The following is a 15,302-nucleotide window of genomic DNA, read 5'->3' on the forward strand; positions in this document are numbered from 1 at the left end:
AGAACATGTTGGAATTTGGGTTAGATTCTTAAATTCTACATGGAGAATTGATTTTTAAGTTTCAAAAGTATGGAATGGATAATAATTAGTTTAAGCAAGAGTATGCAAGTTAAGGATATATAAAGAGGGGAAATATAAAGTCTTAAGTATACTAAGAAGAGATTTTCGTGCTAAAATGACAATTCTGGGAAATGTGCATCGATGCACATTCATTGTGCACCGATGCATCGATGATAAATCCCAGAAATTGTTTAAGGTGCATCGATGCACATGCAGTTCATCGATGCATTAATTTAAAAAGAAAACATCGAATAGGATTTATGCATCGATGCATAAGGAGTGCATCGATGCATCCCCATTAATACAAACATCGAATAGGATTTATGCATCGATGCATGGTGTAGTGCATCGATGCATACCTCAATTAAAAGATGAAAATGACTTTTCTTTTAGCCTAAGAAATGATAGTTTAGAATATATTAATTAGTATACTGATAAGTATCAATGAATTACTATGTAGATATCGAGCCTAAACGAGTTCCGGAACCATCAACAAGTAGGATCAATAGAGGGAAAGACAAAGAAATCTAGGTGAGTGCATATGCATAGCATGAATATGTATTTTATTCAGTTCTAGACTTGTGATAAGTCTAGATTCAATATTTTGATACATGATAGTATTTCATATTATGATATATGACATGAATCCATACCATATACATTATGGGACATGAATATGCAAGAAAAAGTTATATGAGTTATGTGATAAAGGTATGAAAATAATATGTCTACGTGATACAAATAAGATAAATTGTGAAAGCCCATGTTATGTAAATGAGAACTATAGGTATAGTTGGCATGCCAAGGGTAGAGGGTCTATGTGGTCATTCGGGACATATATGTATTCTTTGGAATATGTGTGAGGTCTGGTGAGACACATACTTGATCTTTGACATATGTATATGATTCTTAAGGAATGATATGTGGTCCTTCGGGACATATATGTATTCTTTGGAACATGTGTGAGGTCTGGTGAGACACATACTTGATCCTTGGCATATGTATATGATTCTTAAAGAATGATATGTGGTCCTTATGGACATTATTATATAGCACTACGGTGCAATTCTACGCGGAACTCTGGTGCAATTCTATGTGGCACTTAGGTGCAATTATATGAGCTGTGGTGACAGCATAGTGCACAACCTCACAATACTCACATACCTTAGGTTCTCTGTATGGTACCATAGGCTAATGAACTTACTAAGGCAAACTTATGAATGTGAATTTGATAAGTATATGTGTAAGAAACATGGTTTTGGTTATTGCATTGTTTACATACATCTTATTATTGCAACCCATCTCATTTTGGCAATTACTTTATATTTATTGATATTATTATTGTATTGCCTCACTAAGTCGATGACTTAGCGTGTGAGTGTTTCACACGTAGGATCCGATAAAGTAGACGATCGAGGTTAAGCAGCTGGACAACATTACTCCTGCAACTATCAGATCAGAAGTAACTTAATCAGTAGGTCATTTTGTTATGGAAATGGATGTTGGCATATAATTAAAGAGTTAAGTTGTGTATGCTCTGAATATTTTGGTAAACTTATATTACCATATGTATATTATTGTATTTTTCGTAATATAAGTTCAAGTATTTTACTATTATTTGTAATGAGTTGTGTTTTAAAAGTCAATGTAATATCTCTGACTCGTATCCGGGTTGGATACGGGTTGGGGGTCTTATATTTAATGGTATCAGAGCTATGGTTTAGCCGATTCTAGGCATAAACCAGAGTCTATAGAGTCTTTAAATGGAATACATGCCAACAAATAGTGAGAACTCCTGATCTGGTATAGTATGAGTATGTTGTTTTGCTAATAGAACAATGTGTTTATTCTTATTAGATGTCCGGACATAATAGCTCTCAAAGTGAAGCGGGAGAAGATAGGCCTGCTGAAAGCAGTAATTCACCTGCCCTGGCCAGGCAAAGTGAAGAACAGGCATCTCAAGGAGTGTCTGTGCAAGATCAAGATATGTTCTTCAGAACGTTAGACGCTATTCTAACGCGTCTTCAACCTCCTGCTCCACCAACTCAAAGGATGAATGTAGCAAAAGAGTTGAGAGGTTTAGGAGCTCCCAAATTTAAGGGAGAAACCGAAGAAGGTCTGGTTGCGGCAAATCTTTGGTTAAATGATTTAAAAATCATGTTGGATGGTCTCCACTGTTCTGAAGTGGAGAAGTTAGATGGAGCTGTCTCGTTGTTTGAGGGGTCAGGAGAGAATATGGTGGACGAACGTCACCATGAGGATGCCCAGTGACCAATTGACTTGGTCTTTATTCTTAGATGAATTTAAAAACAAGTACATTGAAGATCAATTTATTCGACAGATGAAGCAGGAGTTTTTGAATTTGAAATAGATGAACCGCTCTGTATATGAGTATGAATGTGAGTTCAACAAGCTGAGTAGGTTTGCATCCGAGCTTGTGCCTACTGAAAAAGAGTCTTGTGAATGGTTTGTGGAGGGTTTGTGCTCTAGATTGAAAGAGATGCTGATAGTATTGAATTTGTCCTCGTTCCAAGAGGTGATCAATCGTGCCAAGGCTCTTGAAAGAGCTCAGAATGAGAGATTTGGGGATTTTAGAGTTCAGACATCAAAGAGAACGGGTGCTTCTTCTAGCTCAGCACCATCAAAAAGGGGAAGAGACTCAGGATTTCGATCACAAGCTAGATCAGAATCAGTTGCATCGTCTGCTAGGGGAGCAAGTCAGGCAAGACCTAGACAGACGCAGTCAGTGGGATCTGGTGTTGGGAGATCTACTCCGAGTCAAGCGAGACAGTGTTAGCACTGTGGGAAAAACCATTCTGGGGCTTGTCGGATGGCTGCTGGGACTTGTTTTCGATGCGGAGATGCCGAACATTTTATCCGGGATTGTCCATTGATGGTTGGTGAGCCTGCACCATCTGAAAGAGTTGGTTCTTTCTTCACAAAGAGGACGAGGAAGAGGCAGAGGAAGGAACCCGTCTGAATTCTCCGCTCAACCTGAAGTTCGGTCAACCGCACGGGTGTACCATCTAAAGAAAAGTGAAGATCGTGATGACCCTGATATTATAGCAGGTACTTTTCAGCTGTACGATAAATTAGTATTGGTATTGATTGATTCGGGTTCTAATTATTCTTATATTACAAGTAAGTTAGTAAAGGAATTGAGGATTCCCTTAGAAGCTACGAGTAATGAGATTATAGTAACAACTCCGTTAGGCCATAGTGCTCGGGTGAATAAAGTCTGTAAGGGGTGTCCCATAAAGGTTCAGGGAATTGAATTCCCTGCTAATCTGATGGAATTACCCTTTGACGAGTTTGAAGTGATTCTGGGAATGGATTGGTTGTTCCGTTACTATGGAGATGTTAATTGCATATTGAAAAAGGTAACCCTGAAAAGTCCAGGAGGAATAGAGATAAGTGTGAGCAGTGAAAAGTTTAATCCCTTAGCAAATGTAATGTCAGTAATGTCAGCTAAGAAGCTATTGATACAGGGATGTCAAGGATTTCTTGCAAATGTGATAGATTTAAGAGCTATAGAGAAAGGGCTAGAGGAGATTCCAATAGTTCAAGAATTCCCTGAAGTTTTCCCGGCTGAGTTGCCAGGATTACCTCCAGATAGAGAGGTAGAATTTCAAATTGAAGTAATGTCAGGAACCGCTCCAATTATAATGGCACCTTATCGGATGGCTCCGAAAGAATTGCAAGAGTTAAAGAATCAATTGCAAGAGTTGTTAGGAAAGGGATTTATTCGACCAAGTGTATCACCTTGGGGAGCTCCGGTGTTATTTGTTAAGAAGAATGATGGATCAATGCGTATCTGTATTGATTATCGACAGCTTAGTAAGGTGACCATCAAGAACAAGTATCCCCTTCTGCGCATTGATGACTTGTTTGATCAACTAAAAGGAGCTTCGGTATTTTCGAAGATCGATCTACGTTCGGGTTATCATCAATTGATGATTCAGGAGAAAGGTATTCCGAAGACGGCTTTCAAAACGAGATATGGTCATTATGAATTCATCGTAATGCCATTCAGAGTAACGAATGCACCAGTTGCTTTCATGGATCTCATGAACAGGATTTTTCAGCCCTATTTGGACCAGTTTGTTGTTGTCTTTATTGATGACATATTGGTTTACTCGAAGTCCATTGAAGAGCACAGCGCACATCTGAGGCTAGTTTTGCAAATTCTCAGGGATAAAAATCTCTATGCAAAATTGTCCAAATGTGAATTTTGGCTAAATGAAGTAATTTTCTTGGGTATGTGATCTCGGCAGTTGGGATTAGAGTAGACCCTCAGAAGGTTAAAGCTATAATGGACTGGGAAGTTCCAAAGAATGTATCTGAAGTTCAGAGTTTCCTTGGACTTGTCGGTTATTATCGAAGATTCGTTAAGAATTTTTCGATTTCGATGATAATACTGCCTTTAACAAAGATGATGAGAAAGAATGTATCGTTTGTTTGGACTTCTGAATGTCAAGAAAGTTTTGAAGCTTTAAAGAGAATTCTGACAGAAACTCCGATATTGGTTTAACCAGAATCTGGCAAGAATTTTGTAGTATACAGTGACGCATCCAATAACAGGTTGGGGTGTGTATTAATGCAATAAGGGAATGTGGTAGCGTATGCATCGAGACAGTTGAAACCACATGAAAAGAATTACCCCACTCATGATTTAGAAATGGATGCTGTAGTATTCGCTCTCAAGATTTGGCGGCATTATCTTTATGGGGAGCGTTGTTACTTATATACAGATCATAAGAGCCTGAAGTACCTGATGACTCAAAAAGAGTTGAATTTGAGGCAACGTAGATGGGTAGAGTTCTTAAAAGATTATGATGTGATAATTGACTATCATCCCGGAAAGGCTAACGTGGTAGCAGATGCTTTGAGTAGAAACGTTTGCAGCTTTACGAGCTATGGATGCAAGATCTTTAACGGAGACTGTGGTCTTTGTGCAGAGTTAACACTTAACCAGCATGGTTGGAACGAATAGGAAATTGCAAAGTAAAGATGAAACGTGTTTGAAAAGAATTGAGCAAGTAAAGAGCAAAGAGATTAAAGACTTTGAGGTTAAGTCAGATGGAAATCTATATTGTAAAGTAAGAATTTCAATACCCGACAATGACGACTTGAAGAAAGAAATATTAACAGAGGTTCATTACAGTCCGTTAACGATGCATCCGGGTGGAACCAAGATGTATATGGATTTGAAGGATCGATTTTGGTGGTCAGGGATGAAACGAAGCATCACCGAATTTGTGTCTAAGTGTTTGATATGTCAACAAGTAAAAGCTGAGCATCAAGTTCTGTCAGGATTATTGCAACTGCTTTTCATTCCTCAATGGAAATGGGAAAATGTTACGATGGATTTTGTTTCGGGGTTACCCTTGACTCCGAACAAAAGAGAATCAATCTGGGTAATTGTTGATCGATTAACTAAGTCAGCATATTTCCTTCCGGTTAGAACGGATTTCTCTATGGAAAAGTATGCAGAGCTGTATATCAGAGAAGTTATTAGATTGCATGGAGTGCCTGTTTCCATAGTCTCTGATCGAGACCCTCGATTCACTTCTAGATTCTGGAAATCTTTGCATGGAGCGTTGGGGACTCGTTTAAACTTTAGTACGGCTTTTCATCCTCAGACTGACAGGCAATCAGAGAGAACTATTCAGATATTGGAAGATATGTTGAGAGCATGCGTAATGGAATTCAAAGGATCATGGGAAAAGTATTTACCGTTGGCAGAGTTCGCTTACAACAATAGTTATCAGTCTAGTATAAAGATGGCCCCATATGAAGCATTATATGGAAGGAAATGTCGTACTCCATTAAATTGGTATGAACTCAAAGATCGAAGTGTTCTTGGTCCGGATTTAATTCAAGATGTAGAAAAAAAAGTTCGAGAAATTCAGCATAACCTCAAAGTGGCCTCTGATCGAAAAAAGTCCTATTCTGATCTTAAAAGAAAAGAGATTGAGTTCGAGGTTGGAGATAAAGTTTTCCTTAAAGTATCTCCTTGGAAGAAAGTATTACGTTTTGGGCGGAAAGGAAAGTTAAGTCCTAGATTCATTGGGCCATATGAAGTTGTTAAGAGAATAGGACCTGTGGCATATCAGTTATCATTGCCACCGGAAATGGAGAAGATCCATAACGTCTTTCATGTGTCCATGTTACGAAGATATAAGTCTGATCCCTCTCACATCATTGCACCAGAACAAGTAGAAGTCCAATCGGATCTGACATATGAAGAAGAACCAGTGAGAATATTGGCTTTTGAAGTCAAACAGTTAAGAAGTAAGACAGTTCTGTTGGTCAAGGTTCTTTAGAGAAATCATAAAGTAGAAGAAGCTACGTGGGAACGTGAAGAAGATATGCGACTTCAATATCCCCATCTGTTCGTACAATGAAATTCAAGGACAAATTTTTTAAGGGAGGGAGATTTGTAACATCCTCCATACCGGTTAGTGATCAATTGTGAATTATAAAATTCAGTGACCAAAGTATAAATTGAATAGCTGAAAGATTTAATGGGAATGTTTTGTATAGCAATTAACAAAGAATGAGGAACTAAAGGGTAAAGGAGTCTTTTAATAGGGAAAGAATTAAATATTAGATGAGGATATTTAAATCCACGTGGAGGCAAATGAAGAGAACAAAAGTTTCCAGATTTCTCTTCTTCTTCACTTCTTCTTCTCCATCGAGAGACCAAGCTAAAGGTGAGTTTTTCTTGTTGATTAAATTCTTGATGAATTTAGGTTTCTTATTGATCATTAGTTGATAACTAAGCTTAAGGAAAGCTTAGATTATCTAAAACCATAAGAGGAAATATGAAGAATCAAAGAAAGAAGTAGAAAAGTGAAATCTTGGATTAGAGTTCCTAATAAGAATTAGAGTGGAATTTGACTTGTCATAAAGCTAACTAAGAAGTATGAGGTTTAGAATTCAAATTAGAACATGTTGGAATTTGGGTTAGATTCTTAAATTCTACGTGGAGAATTGGATTTTTAAGTTTCAAAAGTATGGAATGGATAATAATTAGTTTAAGTAAGAGTATGCAAGTTAAGGATATATAAAGAGGTGAAATATAAAGTGTTAAGTAGACTAAGAAGAGATTTTCGTGCTAAAATAACAATTCTGGGCAATGTGCATCGATGCACATTTAATTTAAAAAGAAAACATCGAATAGGATTTATGCATCGATGCATAAGGAGTGCATCGATGCATCCCCATTAAATACAAACATCGAATAGGATTTATGCATCGATGCATGGTGTAGTGCATCGATGCATACCTCCATTAAAAGATGAAAATGGCTTTTCTTTTAGCCTAAGAAATGATAGTTTAGAATATATTAATTAGTATACTGATAAGTATCAATGAATTACTATGTAGATATCGATTCTAAACGAGTTCCGGAACCATCAACAAGTAGGATCAATCGAGGAAAAGATAAAGAAATCTAGGTGAGTGCATATGCATAGCATGAATATGTATTTTATTCAGTTCTAGCTTGTGATAAGTCTAGATTTAATATTTTGATACATGATAGTATTTCATATTATGATATATGACATTAATTCATACCATATGCATTATGGGACATGAATATGCAAGAAAAAGTTATATGAGTTATGTGATAAAGGTAGAAAATAATATGTCTACGTGATACAAATAAGTTGAAAGCCCATGTTATGTAAATGAAACTATAGGTATAGTTGGCATGCCAAGGGTAGAAGGTCTATGTGGTCATTCGGGACATATATGTATTCTTTGGAACATGTGTGAGGTCTGTGAGACACATACTTGATCCTTGGCATATGTATATGATTCTTAAAGAATGATATGTGGTCCTTATGGACATTATTATATGGCATTACGGTGCAATTCTACGCGACACTCCGGTGCAATTCTACGTGGCACTTAGGTGCAATTATGACCTGTGGTGACAGCATAGTGCACAACCTCACAATACTCACATACCTTAGGTTCTCTGTATGGTACCATGGGCTAATGACTTACTAAGGCGAACTTATGAATTGAATTTGATAAGTATATTGTAAGAAACATGGTTTTGGTTATTGCTTGTTTACATACATCTATTATGCAACCCATCTCATTTTGGCAATTACTTTATATTTATTGATTATTATTATATTGCCTCACTAAGTCGATGACTTAGCGTGAGTGTTTCACACGTAGGATCCGATAAGTAGACGATCGAGGGTTAAGTAGGGACAACATTACTCCTGCAACTATCAGATCAGAAGCAACTTAATCAGTAGTCATTTTGTTATGGAAATGGATGTTGGCATGTAATTAAAGAGTTAAGTTGTGTATGCTCTGAATATTTTGGTAACTTATATTACCATATGTATATTATTGTATTTTTCGTAATATAAGTTCAAGTATTTTACTATTATTTGTAATGAGTTGTGTTTTAAAAGTCAATGTAATATCTCTGACTCGTATCTGGGTTGGATACGGGTTGGGGGTGTTACAAATCATGTGCACATGAGATTTCAAACAGATATTTAAATAGTTATATTGCACACAAGGAACACACATTGGAAAATGGATAAGTCCGAGAATTCTACTGATCGCTGGCTTCACTATGCTCCACGATTGAATGAGAAATAGGGTCATATACTGAATATATCTAAATAGAATATCTAATAGAGTTACATAAATATACGTATTCAACCTCTCGAGGACGAGCGGATCGGAAGAATCAGGTCGAGCAGTCGCACGTCAGGAGATCCCCGAGTACCTTTAACATACCATAACAATAATTTGTCCTTGACCATTCGGTTCAATTAAATGAATAAAATCACTTAAATAAATATGCACTTTTCGGTTTACAGTCAATTAGAGGCTTTCGGTTTGAATTGGAAAAACGACTTCGGATTCGGACTCAGAACTGAAAAACATAAATATGGCTTTTAAAAAAAATTGGCTTTTCAGGTCAAAGTTAACCGGTCGGGTCAAAGTCAACGAGTCGGATCGGGTCAACGGTTTGGGTCGGGTTAGGTCGGCTCAGGCCGATCTAGACCGGTTGGACTGGTTTCTAGAAGGAACCAGAGTGGGGATAAGCCCTACGCGCACGCGACGGCGCGTGCGACGGCAAAACGGTCGGGGTGGACTGCCGACTACTCCAAACACGCTAAAATCCAAAAATTTATTCCAACAATTGCCAATTTCAGTCCAAAACAAATTAAATTCACTCAAACAAACATATGAAATCTTACCCCACCCGATCGATGACGCAACAACGATGAGAGTTGGTTTTGGTCGGGTTCTAGTCGGATATGCCTGGGAAGCGCTATGGTGGTTTGCGTGAGACTAGCTGATGACTGAAATGGTTGAATCGAAGCAAAATCGATACAACGGTTGGGTGCTTTGGCGTTGGCTTCTTCGCGGAAAAGGAATCAGTTTACAAAACGGGATTGGATTGATGGTCTCTGTTGAACCCGAAGGACACGGTGGTGCACCTCACCACCAATAGGAGGAGTCTGGCCGAAGGGTGTCGGGTTTGTTTGGGAAAGAAAGGGTTTGGGTTCACTACAGGGGGTTTTAATTATGGGTAAAACGATAACTAATAAATATTAAAACATATTTATTAAGATTAGACACAAACATGCCCTAGCCTAATGGTTAGGCATGAGTGCCCATCGCGCAGAGGTTAAAATCCCCTCAACCACCAACTCATTAATTTTTCATTTTTTTAGCTAATCAGATAAATGAGTTAATTTGGCTTAAGTCCCTGAACTTCCCATACTTTTGAATTTAGCTTCGAAAATTTAAAATTTTGCAGTTTAGTCCAAAAATAATTAATTAATTTTAAATAAATTTTGGGCATGACAATCATGTCGTGGAATTATATTTATATATATATTTTAATTATGAACGTGATGAGTGTGTAAAGTGCGTAGGCAACCTATTAAAATAAGTATTAATTTATTTTTAGAGATTTTCATATTCAAATAATAATATTTATAAAGTCTGTGTATCCATTATTAATTAATTAAAAGAATTCTAAATAAATATTATTTTATAAGAACATTATACTAATTAAAATATGGTAAACTATAAGATTCATCATTTTGGTTTAAATTTTGTATACTTTTCCTATTTACATTTAAAAAGAGTAAATTACAAATTTAGTAACTAAACTTTACTCTTTTTCCTATTTTATTCATTATACTTTCATTTTTTTTTCAATTTAATCATTGAACTCTATACATTGATTTTTTAATCACTTGACCGTTTTCTCATTAAGGAGACTTTTACATGATATATTTTAATAATAATCTACACATATTTATAATTAAAATTTTTTAAAAATATTAAATATTAATTTCTATCCTCAAACCTTAATCTTAAATTTTGAAATCTCAAAATCACCATCTGATGAGGACTGGACCGGTAAGACTTCTGGCAATCGAAATCCCTCCATACGTTGGGTATTAGAATAGTCTGATTATGAAGGTGATTTTGGTAAGGGTTGCACCGAAAGGATTGCTCACTCTAAACTCTGCAATGCTTTTGCAACATCTTCACTTGGCATAAGTATAACCCAAGCACTAGTAGAATCTTTAATTATTTGAGCTTTGATTCCTTCAAGGGCCCAAACATTGAAATGTAGCAGACATGGTTTCTTTTAGGGCACGGAAAAACCAGAAATGATGCCAAGTGAAGAGTGGTCGCAAAGGGTTTTCCACTTACCCCTGTTTTATAATTCCATATGTTTAAACTATCCTCTCCTTTCTTCCTCCTCCTCCTCTCCGGGTTTCACTTCAGGTGAAAATTGTTTGCGTCGGTTCTGTGCTCTTTTCATTTGATGGTCATATGGCACTTTTGGCTTTCCTTCCCTCTTTCTCTAGATCTATCGAGTTTGTAGTGTTTTAACTACGAATACTAGATTTATATTCAAAATGGTGAGATGCGTTCGGTGAGACCTCCAACGACGGTTGCTGGTGGTGGTCAGAACGATAATCCAAAATCTAGATTTATTTGAGTTGAAGAGACAAAATGGATAGGAAGAAGAAAGAATGAAAGTAGGGGAATTTTAATTATTTCTTTTTATATGTCTATTAATGATTACAAAATTTTTATTTCATCCATGTTATAATGTTGTTAGAAAGTTAACGGTTAAGTGAAAAAATTTAATGTATAGATTTAATGATTAAATTAAAAAATTAAAAGTACAATGAGTAAAATAGGGAAGAGTAAATTTAAGTTACTAAATTTGTAATTTACCCATTTAAAAAAACATAATATTCGATCACTTTTATTTTGTTTCATTAATATATGACCAGAGACAGAGCTAAAAATTTTAAATTACGGTATCATAATTTAAAATTAAAACGTCTAAGTAAAACTATACAAATGTATGCATAATATTAATTCTCGATATATTAATACATAATATGACTAAGATAAAGGTGTAAATGAACAAAACATTTGATGAATTGATCATGAAGCGCTTATATAACATTCATTTATATTTGTTTATAAAAAAATTATATCCGTTTAATAAACAAACGAACACGAATATATGTGTGCTTGGTTCGTTTGTATTTATAAACAAATTTATTTATTATTTATTTATAAGTTCTTTTAATAGTAGTGTCATTTTTATTGTTTTATATATTTTTTATATAAAATCCGTACCCTCACCCCGTTATATTTCTTTTTTTTCCTTATTGTTGGGGCCCACCACTCATTCCTCATCTCACACGCCAGCGGTCGTCAAGACTTTTACAAATGATGGTTATCAGAATCGGACCGGTTAGTGGACCGCTATTAGTTCATTGGTTCAATCGGTAGAATTGATTTGATCAGTCAGAAGAATTGGATGATATAATAATTATTTAAAAAATTAAATAAAAATATTAAAAATATTTAATAAAAAATAATTTTTTATATTATAATCTATATTCAAAGCAAGTCATAAAATATATAAGTTAAAAACCATAAAATCAAGTAAAACAAAATGATTCAAATTAATTACAACATAATATTTAAGGTAAAATATATTAAATAATAAATATAATTATAACTATTAAAAAATAAATTGGGGCTAAAAAAATCATAACAAAATGATATTGTTGGTTTAATTTTTTTAAAAAACAATCTCACATGCTAAGAAACATAGAAGATCATCCCAACTAACTTCTATAAATAATAGAGTTAATTTGACATTCAAAATCATGAAGCCTTTTGGTGAGCATTGAGTGAACTATTCTTTCACTTCAATCAAGCTCGAATTTTAGGCTTCAATCGAGCTTCTAAATTTTTTTTGAGTTCAAGCCTTTTCAAGTTCAAGTTTCAATATTATATTTCGAGTTCGAGTTGAACTTGATAATTTTTAGCTCGTGAGTTTGAGTCGAGTTGAGCTTACTTTTAAAATTTTCAAGTTCGAGTCGAGCTCAACAATATTCGAGTTCGACTTGGCTCGTTTAACAAACGACGTCGTTTGGTTTAATTTTTTAAAAAAAAAAAACAAAATTAACGGTTTTTTTTCGATTTTTTCTGGTTTTTTTTCGATTTTCAGCCGGTCCGGTTTGAACGGTTCAGCGGTTCTGACCGGTTCACTAATAGCGGTTCAACCGGTCTAGATTGAACCAGATTAGACAACGATTCCCGGTTGAACCGGCAGGTCCGGTTCGATTTTCAAAACACTGTTCTATGCACGTGGAACATGCTGAACCTTCCGTGCAGAATGGTAAACGCAACGACCAAACTAGTCCTTCAGTAGCTCCCTATGCTCCGCTTTCGTCTACTTTGTTAGACCTCTCGAATGGTTTAGCCTAGGTAAGTCTGAATGGTGACCATTTCACGTCTAATACTAATCCTATTTCTGAAAACTCTTTAGGGTTGAAGGGTGCTACAATAAAAACTACGCTCAATCATAAGACACATAAAGTTGTTAGTTTTAACGATGAGAGCACGACCAAGGCAGCCATGACTCATAGGTCCGCAGACCAAAGGGTTCATGGCCATGACCAAAGCCTAATACTAACACTGGTGGCAGTGTTAATGTGCACGAGGCTATGGAGGGGGTTTAAACAATCATACTCGACCAGCAGAGGCGAACCAAGATGGTAAGGACAATGCTGGAAAACAGTAAAGGTAGTCTTTCTTTTCTCTACTTTTGTAGCTGATTTAATGGATTTTACTTTATTAACGTGAAATTGTCAAGGGTGTAGTGGGATTAAGTTCCCAAAGATTCTTAGAGAGTATGCATGTTGTGCTTAGGATCGAATTAGAGGCCTTTAGTGTGCAAAACTGATGTGAATGTGATAACCACTACACCACAACAGTTTGTACACTTTTATTAATCCTTGCTTATTTTTCTACTAGCTTTATACTAGTGTTAAATTGAAGGAAATAAGCAGCAACATCCTTTCGTGGTTCTTGAATTTATGCGTACAAGTCTAGGTATTATCCTCATATTGTGTTAAGCCTTGGAAGCAAGTATCAACTACAAAAATACAATCACTTCTCAGGTGGTTGTGGTGATTTTTTATATCAACAAACTGTTTAATAATCTGGAATTGAATAAAAAGAAAAATTATAGAAGAAAAAGTGAAGTACTTCCAATGAAGTCAAGTTATATCCATAATTTTGACAAATGTAACTTATTCTTATGTAATATTGCCAACGAGTCATAAGAAGCGTGAAGATTTTACAGAAGAAAATAAACTTTTCGTAAACTTCATACCATTGTGATTATTTGAAGTTAGGTTTTGTATGTCCTTAAAAATTTTCTATTAATTCTAAACTGAACACTAGATGTATAAATAAATAGAGCGTTCGTTAAATTGTTCATATAACGTTCGTTTGTTAAGTTAAATAAATGAGTATGAACATAATTTTTATGTTCATTTAATAAACGAATGAACACGAATAAATGTGTGTTCGGTTCACTTATGTTCACGAACAACCTCGTTTATGAGATCCTTCATTCATGTTCATGAACAGCTCGTTTACTTTTTTTTTCTACATTTTAAATATTGATGAATATGAACTAACATTTTAAATATTGATGAATATGAACTAAAATGACACATGGTGAAATTTGAAGTTTAAACTATGAAGCTTAAGAAGTTTAAGCTCTAGCGACATAATTTTACCATTTTAGCTTGCAAATGAATATATTCACGAGCATCTAAACGAACAATAAACGAACATGTTCTCGAAAGTTAAACGAACATGTTCGTGAAAGCTACACGAACATGTTCGTGAAAGCTACACGAACATGTTCGTGAAAGCTACACGAACGAACACGAACATGTTCGCAAACACTAAAAAAACGAACACAAGCACATTAAAAAATAAATAAATGAAATGAGCACTATATTAAAAATTTAAACGAACACGAACCGAACATGAATGCCTTTAAAAATAAACAAATGAACACAAATATAACTTTATTCGTTAATGCCCAACTCATTTACACCCCTGCTGAACACTAGCAAAATAATAAATCTTTGTTGGGTAATCTTTCTAAGAAATTGCCAATATGTATTTGTCTAAAAGATTTAATCTTAAAACTACAATAGCTTTAAGCAGCCAGGATTCTACAATGCTACAAGAAACAACAGACTTGATATTGGTGAGCTCTGCATGAACATGATCATTTATGTCATGAGGCCTCCTGTAACAACCCGAATATTTACAAAATAATATTTAATTGAAATTGGAGGTTAATGGTGAAAATTGGTAAATTGTTGGTGACTAAATCCAAATTTATGAGAGTTTATAGGCCATTTTAGAAGTGAAGGAAATCCAAGGACCAAACCTTGAATTTACCCTAAAACTGTTGGCAGCTTTGATTATAAGCGTACATTTGGTTATGATTTTCAGAACCAAAATGCTCCCAATTTTCCTTTCCCATACGCAGTTTCCAACTCCGATTCCGACGCCGTCCAAATTCCGATCATCGTTTTAAAACCACCGTTGTGTTCATCATCGAGCGAGGAACAAACCCTTCAAATTAATTGAAGCGAAACGCGACCAAACGTCGGGAATTTCCAGTCAAAGTAGCGACGGTTTTGTTAGCTCTATCGCCGAGGAAATCTTAAATTCACCGCTGATCGTTGCTCCGTTTACGACACCTCCCGCACCATCGTGTTCCTTGTGCCGTTCCGAGTTCACCGGTGTCAACCTTGTCCGCCGTAGACGGCGGCGCGTGAGGAGGTGGTGCAGTCAAAGATTCAGCCGATTTGAAATCGAGCTCT

The sequence above is a fragment of the Hibiscus syriacus genome, unplaced genomic scaffold, assembly GCF_006381635.1.
Source record: "Hibiscus syriacus cultivar Baekdansim isolate YM2019G1 unplaced genomic scaffold, ASM638163v2 tig00113725_pilon, whole genome shotgun sequence".
NCBI classification, from domain to species: domain Eukaryota; kingdom Viridiplantae; phylum Streptophyta; class Magnoliopsida; order Malvales; family Malvaceae; genus Hibiscus; species Hibiscus syriacus.